This window comes from Lycium barbarum, chromosome 11, assembly GCF_019175385.1.
Source record: "Lycium barbarum isolate Lr01 chromosome 11, ASM1917538v2, whole genome shotgun sequence".
NCBI classification, from domain to species: Eukaryota; Viridiplantae; Streptophyta; class Magnoliopsida; order Solanales; family Solanaceae; genus Lycium; species Lycium barbarum.
Genome location: NC_083347.1, coordinates 50902240 through 50909735, shown reverse-complemented (window position 1 = coordinate 50909735; position 7496 = coordinate 50902240). Strand labels below are relative to the sequence as shown.

Below are 7496 nucleotides of genomic sequence, written 5' to 3'. Positions count from 1 at the left end.
GGCTCGTAGATGCACAGTGTAGGTTGTGTGGTCTCACGAGGATGTTGCTATGCATATATATACATATATTATTTTAATGACCAAAAGGCTTGTGCATATGAAACTATTTATGTTTCCGAATGAGAGATGGTTTTCTTATAAATTGAGTATGTTTTTGATAAAAGAGCGTTAAATAAGTATGATGAGTAATAGATCGAGCGGTGCTCGGCGGTTAGCCCCGGGTACCCGTCGCGACCCCTAGTCGGGTCGTGACAGAAGTGGTATCAGAGCAGTTCAGTCCAAGGAAGTGTCTACGAGCCGTGTCTAGTAGAGTCTTATTTATGGTGTGTTGCACGCCACATCAATAAATAAGAGGCTACAGGGCATTTAAGAAAAATGACCATCTTTCTTATTATGAGATCGTGCGATAGAGCCGTGTATAAGATTTTATCCTCCTAATAGTGTGTTGTGATTTCAGAAATACCGCCAAAGGGAAAAGCTACAGCCGCCCAGAAGGGCAAGACTACAATAAAATGGCGGGTGGAAAGATAACCTCCGATGAATGTAGAAGAGGGCGAGTCACATAATGAGGCCTTATCTAATACCTCCTCTACCCCGCCCAATGTAGAAGAACCAGGAGGAGCTCCAACTCTAGTTCCACCACCAGTTGCTTCGGGTCAACAAGTGACCGAGGCCATTCATCTATTGACACAATTGGTTGCCGCACAAGCACAACGGCAGACTGCGGGCCCAAGTGATCGGTCAGCTAGTACCCGAGCCCGTGATTTTATGAGCTTGAATCCTCCGGAGTTTGTCGGGTCAAAGCCGGATGAAGACCCGCAAGGTTTCATTGACGAGATGTTGAGAACATTGAGAATCATTCAAGCCTGTGAGATAGAATCCGTGGAGTTGGAATCTTATAGATTCCGAGATGTGGCGGTGTTGTGGTATAATAATTGGATAGCATCAAGGAGAGAAAATGTGCCTCCTCCCGTGTGGCAAGAATTCGTCGATGCCTTCATTCGCCATTATTTGCCACCCGAGGGCCCCCGAGCTAGAGCGGATAGATTTCTAAATTTGAAGCAAGTAAATATGAGTGCCCGGGAGTATAGCCTGTAATTTAATTCCTTGGCTAGATATACCACGACTATGGTGGCCGATATAGAAGGTAGGGTGCACAGGTTTGTGAGTGGCTTGGGGCCACATTTGTTCAAGGATTGCTTAACGGCCTCGTTGCAAGAAGGGATGGATATTTTCCGAATACAAGCCCATGCCCAGAACTTAGAGGGACGACAGCCACAACCAAGAGGTGATCGTGATATTGAAAGAAGGAAAAGCAAGAGGGCCAGATCTATGGGGGCAGGCAGTGATTATAGAGGGGGATTGAGGCAGACTTATTCCCAACATTTAGGCCAGTCGGTGACTAGTGCACCTCCCCGATTCACGGGTAGGAGATTTGAACGCTCCTTTCATTCAGGACCGGGTCAGCGTTCGAGGGCCTCAGATTCTCAGTACAGGGAAGATTATAGTCAGAGGAGACCCCCAGTGCCATGGTGTAGCCAATGCGGTAGACTACATTCTGGACAATGTCGCCAAGTTTCGAATGCTTGCTATGCCTGTGGGATGTTTGGGCACATGATGCGAGATTGCCCGTCGGCGAGCGGTAGAGTTGGCATTCAGCCCACAGGATCAGCAGTTGGTTCTTCTTCAGTGCGCTCGGTAGGGCAGCCTTCTCAGACTCCAGCGGGCCGAGGTAGAGGCCGAGGGGGAGTATCTACTTCAGGTGCCACACAGCCCCGCATATATGCTTTAGCCGGACGACATGATCTTGAGTCCTCCCCCGATGTGGTTACAGGTACATTATGCATATTTTCCCATGATGTATATGCCTTGATAGATCCAGGTTCTACACTCTCTTATATTACCCCGTATGTTGCTGGTCGTATCGGGGAGAAACCTGAGCCAATCAAACCTTTTGAGGTATCTACCCCGGTTGGTGATCCCATGATAGCTTGGCAAGTGTATAGAAATTGTGTGATAGAGATATGTGATAGCCAAACTAAAGCTGATTTAGTTGAGCTTGAAATGTTAGATTTTAATGTAATTATGGGTATGGATTGGTTGGCATCATGTTATGCTAACTCGATTGCCGAATGAAAGTGGTTCGATTCCAATTCCCTGGAGAGCCCGTGCTTGAATGGAACGGTAATGCAGTATCTCCGAAGGGTAGGTTTATTTCCTACCTCAAGGCAAGAAAGATGATAGCCAAGGGCTATATTTATCACCTTGTCCGAGTTCATGACACCGAGGCAAAGTCACCAACTTTCCAATTTGTTCGGGTAGTGAATGAATTTCCGAATGTATTCCCAGATGAACTTCCAGGTCTTCCTCCAGAAAGAGAGATTGACTGTTACACCCTGGAAAATTTCGCGTTATCAAGACTGTGGACGGCTTAGTATCAGCTCAGGGGAGATTAGTGTTATACAAGGATTAGGGATGAAGATTATATTATCTGAGCATAAGAATATATATATATGACATTTGGAGATTGTATGGAGTAAATCAGTTAACACGTTACTCGATGATAGCCCTCGTAACCATAAGTTAAGGTGGGGCCCACATGTCGGGATTTTGTAAAGGACATATGAAAAGTTATATGAGTAGTACATGGAAAGTTGAGCAAATCTTAAGAAGGACCCTTAAGCCAAATATGGGCATAATCCCTCCAAAAGGATGATTTAAAGATACGTTTTCGGATGACCTGACTTGGAGGGGCCAAAACGCTATTATAAGTTTAGAATTTGAAAAAGCCCCAAGAATGAAAGTTGTATATAATTGAAAGATCTTTCCAACCGTAAGTCGTGGGCCCTCACACAATATCAGAATCAAAAGTTATGGCCATTTTAAGATCACGACTCCAAGCTGCCAAATGGCTCCGCAGGCCCCACTTGATGAAGTCGGTGGAACCGACCTAGGAAGGGTATAAATACCCCCATCAACTCCATTTTTCAGCAAATAACACTCTAAAGAGTCCTAGAAATTTCTCCACACCTCCCCCAATCATTATAGTCCAATAAATCAAGAATTTAACAAGATTACACCAAACTAGTCCACGAAAGGTGATTGTTGTTGCTTCTACTTAAGGTTGGTGTTGGAAAAAGTTGATGTGGCTGAGTTTCTTCAAGTATAAGGTATGTTATTCATCCTATCTCTTATGTTGAGGTTATTTGAAGGTTTAGCAAGCCTGAAAAGTGAAAATAGTTATGGAGGAAAGGTCATAAAGTGTTGTGTTGTAGTTGTTGTGTTCATGGGCTGTTCTGAACAAGTTGTGAACATGTGGTTGGGCTGATTTATATGTATAGATATGGTATCTAATATTGTTGGTGTGTTTATGAGATTGTACTCTTTGATTGGGATGAAAGGAAGTGTATATTGTTGTTGTATGTTGAAAAACATCGTGTGGGATGTTTATGGAATATATTGGTATGGATAATAGGGTTGTTGATGTTGGTATTGTTGTTGTTGATTGGTTGCTTAATTGTAATTTTGGGCTAGGCATACAAACAGAGGAGATGCTGCCGAAATTTCGGCAGATTCTGGAAAGATTTATTTGAAGGACTAAGACAAGTGTATGATGGTGAGCCTAATAATAGTATGAACGATTTTATATGTAGATTACAAGTCAGGAGATAAGTGGGAAGGTCAAGGAGCAAGGTTCCACGTATGTTAAGGCTAAATCCTTTCTTTCTAAAGGCATGATCCCTTTGCTGTGAATCTATATATGACATCTTCAATAAACTCGTTTCTAAAAGTACCAAAGCTTACAGTTCCCGATGTTCTTGTGATATCCTTGAGCTTGTTTCATGGCTATTGTTGTAATTCATTGATGTTGATCTCATCTTATGATATTTTTCCTTCAAGGTGAGATGTGTTCATGATGACGGCTCCATAATAATAATCCAATGAGTTTAGAAACAGGTTCTTAAGGTATGTTTATAGGACATGAATAGAGTGCTAGTAGAGGATCCCTGATGAGGTATTTAAATGTTTGAAGAGAGGCTCATGTTGTATCTTAGTATTTGGTTGTAGCCTAGTCAAGTGGGAAGAAGTACTAATGGCCAGAGATGTGCTTATGAAGCTTATATGATTATGTAGACACTACAGGTTAAGCGAAGACCAAGAGAAGTGCATAGAGATTACTTGTAGAAGCTTAGTTATGATGTTGATTATAATTACCACTGGTCTACGACCAGTCGGGCAAATGGTACCACCGGGCTAAGTCCGGTTGAGCAGGTATGTATTTACCACTGGTCTACGATCAGTTGGGCAGATATGTGTTTACCACCAGCCTACGACTAGTTGGGCAGTTATTACCACCGTGCTACGGCCGGTTGGGCAGATGTATATATTAACCACTGGACCGCAGCCAGTCGGGCAGTTACCACCGTTCTACGGTCGGTCGGGCAGTTACCGCTGATCAGTCGGGCAGTTGCGCTCTACCGTCGGGCGATAATCGGACGGGCGATTACCACCGGGCTGCAGCCGGTCGAGCAGTTACCACTGATCAGTTGGGCAGTTAGTATAGGATGATTAGTAAGATAAAGGCACAGTACCGCACATAGATATGGTTAAGCATGAGAAAGTAAAGAGAGAGACATGTATCATATACGGATTGGGTTGCACGCCGCAACACATGTTCAGATAACATTTGATGATAAGGTAACCAGGACTAGGGTAGGGTATACAGACCTAGTAAAGATCGCAAGAAGATGAAGAGGTATGTATACATATGCTAGATTTCCATCGGTAGTTCAGAAATACCAAGTTGATTCTTATTCTTCTCACCTTTAATAAATGGCAATTGTGTTACACTTTCCGCCTTACATACTCAGTACACTATTCGTACTGACGTCCCTTCTTGTGGATGCTGCGTTTCATGCCACGCAGGTGTATACAGATGAGTGGAGGATATTGCTAGAAGATGTTCCAGCTGGATTGGAGAGCTCTATTTCCTTCCGGAGTGTTGCCGAGTTAGAGTATCTATGTTATGGTATCTTGATTGATGTTAGAGACTTTGCAGACAGAGTCACGTATATAGCATGTCAGTCTTGTAGGCGGCTCTGCAAGCTGATGTATCATAATGCATTATGTTACAAATTTCATATGATTACAGATTTTACTTGATTTGAGAACGACGAAAAGAATGTTTTTGAAAAGCTTTCAGTATGCATTTCATCTCGTGATTTAAGAGTCCAGTGAGATTACGAACATAACGAGAACCAGTGGGTTCGCTCGGCTCTGAGTAAGGGGTCGGGTGCCCATCATGCCCTATCAGGATTGGGGTGTGAGAAGTTGGTATCAGAGCAGTTCATCCTAGGGGTTGTCTGCAAAGTCGTGTCCAGTGGAATCCTGTTTAAGGTGTAAAGCGCGCCACATTTATAAACAGGAGGCTATGGGGCCTCTAGGGTGGTTACTCTTCTTTCACATCTAAGATCGTGTGATAGAGTCAAATCATAGAAAATGAGATTCCTTATACTAACCTTTGATCTCAGTAGAAGCACAGTATCGACGGGAGAAAGTGAGTGATGATATGGGAAGTCACAGAGTAAGTCACTTCGTTGAGGCCACGTTATCAGAATATATATTTATGATAATGGATCGGTTGACATAGAGGTAAGTCAGTTTAAGTACAAGTAGACGAACAGATCAAATATCTCTCTTAGTGATAAGTTCAGTTATAAGTTTGTGAACTGGACAATTGAATGAATCAGTACAAAGGTAAGCAATGGCATGAAGGATGTACGTCGGGTAAGGTAAGAAATATTGCATGTATGATTGAGCCGTGAAGATGAAGAATGAAAAAGGAAGGATGTTAAGGATCATGACGAAATGACTACGACTACGGATTCGAATGGAATACTCTGGAGATAGTGATACCATAAGGTAGAACCTTTAAGGGGGGAAGCAAGTAAGCTTAAGTGCGAGCACAAGGACGGACTAAGGTATTAGAGAAATTAGACATCCGACAATGGGAAAACCGAGAAGTAATAGGGAGTTCCAAAGACTAAAACAATATTTGCGTGGTCAGTAACATGAGGAACTTTTCCAATTCGGAGGGAGATGCGTGACCAGAATTTTTCTTGGGATCCGTTAGAACCTCAGCTTGTTTTAGGTCACGTGATAAAGGCCATGCAGTAGGATGGATGTGATCATACCAGCACTAACGCACCGGATCCTATCAGAACTCCGAAGTTAAGTGTGCTTGGACGAGAGTAGTACTAGGATGGGTGACCCCCCTGGGAAGTATGTTAAGAAGTCCTGTAGGTTTAGACATAAGATAAGGATGAGGAACTAGAACATCTTGAGGGAAATTAGAAGTGTGTGAACCTCACGGTTAGAGATTCAAGGAAGGTGCCATAGCCAAGCAAGGGAGTTGTCCACTAGTAGAAGGCTATGAAGGGTATGAGTGGATTTAAACAGGTTAAAGTTGGGGAATGGATGAAAAGATTACGAGAAGGATAGAAGTAAGCATAGCAAAGATTGGGTAAATAACCAATGGAGACCTGTTATGGTGATGGTACGATTAAATGCGATAGGATAACGGGAAGAATGATTCGATAAAGGGATGTACCAAAGGATGGGATCATGGACAGAGTACGAGACAAGTCTAAACATTCGAGGACGAATGTTCTAAAGGGGGGGAGGATGTTATATCCCGTGTTTTCACACGTTTGAAAAAAAAAAAAACTTGAATTATATTGGATTCTTGAGATATAAGGTCAAATTTGATATTTTGTTGGACATAGGAGTTATGCATGAAAGAATAGAGTCATGAAAGTGTGAGACAAGGCTAAGGGCAATTTTGGAATTTTGGAAATTAGTTTCGGGAATTACAAAACGTGGACTATACGTCATTGGGCCAAAAATAATGGAATGGAATTTAAGGCCCAATGCATTGTAGTGGCCGGCCATAGTGGCCCAAGCCCAAATTTTGTATTAAATTTCCATGTGATTAATTAACATAAGGTCTTGATCCAAGCCCAATTAATTAGTCATGTGCATGATCATGTGACAATTAATATAAGAAGCCTAAAGTCTTCATTATATGCATTAGAACATTCAAGAAAAATAAGCAAGAAAGAAGTCAAGAACAAGAGCAAAAAACCAAGAGGGTTTCGGGTTTGGCTTAGAAAAATAGCCACCAAAAATATTGCTCCAAAAATTCATTTCTTGTGATTTTCCTACTAAGTCAAGGTTCCTTTGTAACTTGGTATAGTTGGTTTGGAGTGGGGAGCATTAGATTCCTCAAAGTGAACACAAGTTCAAGTGAAGAAGACTTGAAGAAAAGGTAAGAATTTCTACCTTTTTATTGTGTTATGAAGTTTTGATTGTGTTGTAGTATGTAGAAATGTGTTGATTGTATGGAAAAATGGAAGTTTGTAATGTGGGTTTGGAATTGGAGGTGTAGCCGTGTGTATATATATGTTGTATAGCCAAAATGTATAGAATTCATGTTA

The 7496-nt window shown here is 42.1% G+C and overlaps 1 pseudogene; it reads left to right on the top strand.

Moving 5' to 3' along the window:
- Positions 1–6180: 6180 nt before the first annotated feature.
- On the top strand, positions 6181–6299 carry LOC132620959 (5S ribosomal RNA; annotated as a pseudogene).
- Positions 6300–7496: the final 1197 nt, after the last annotated feature.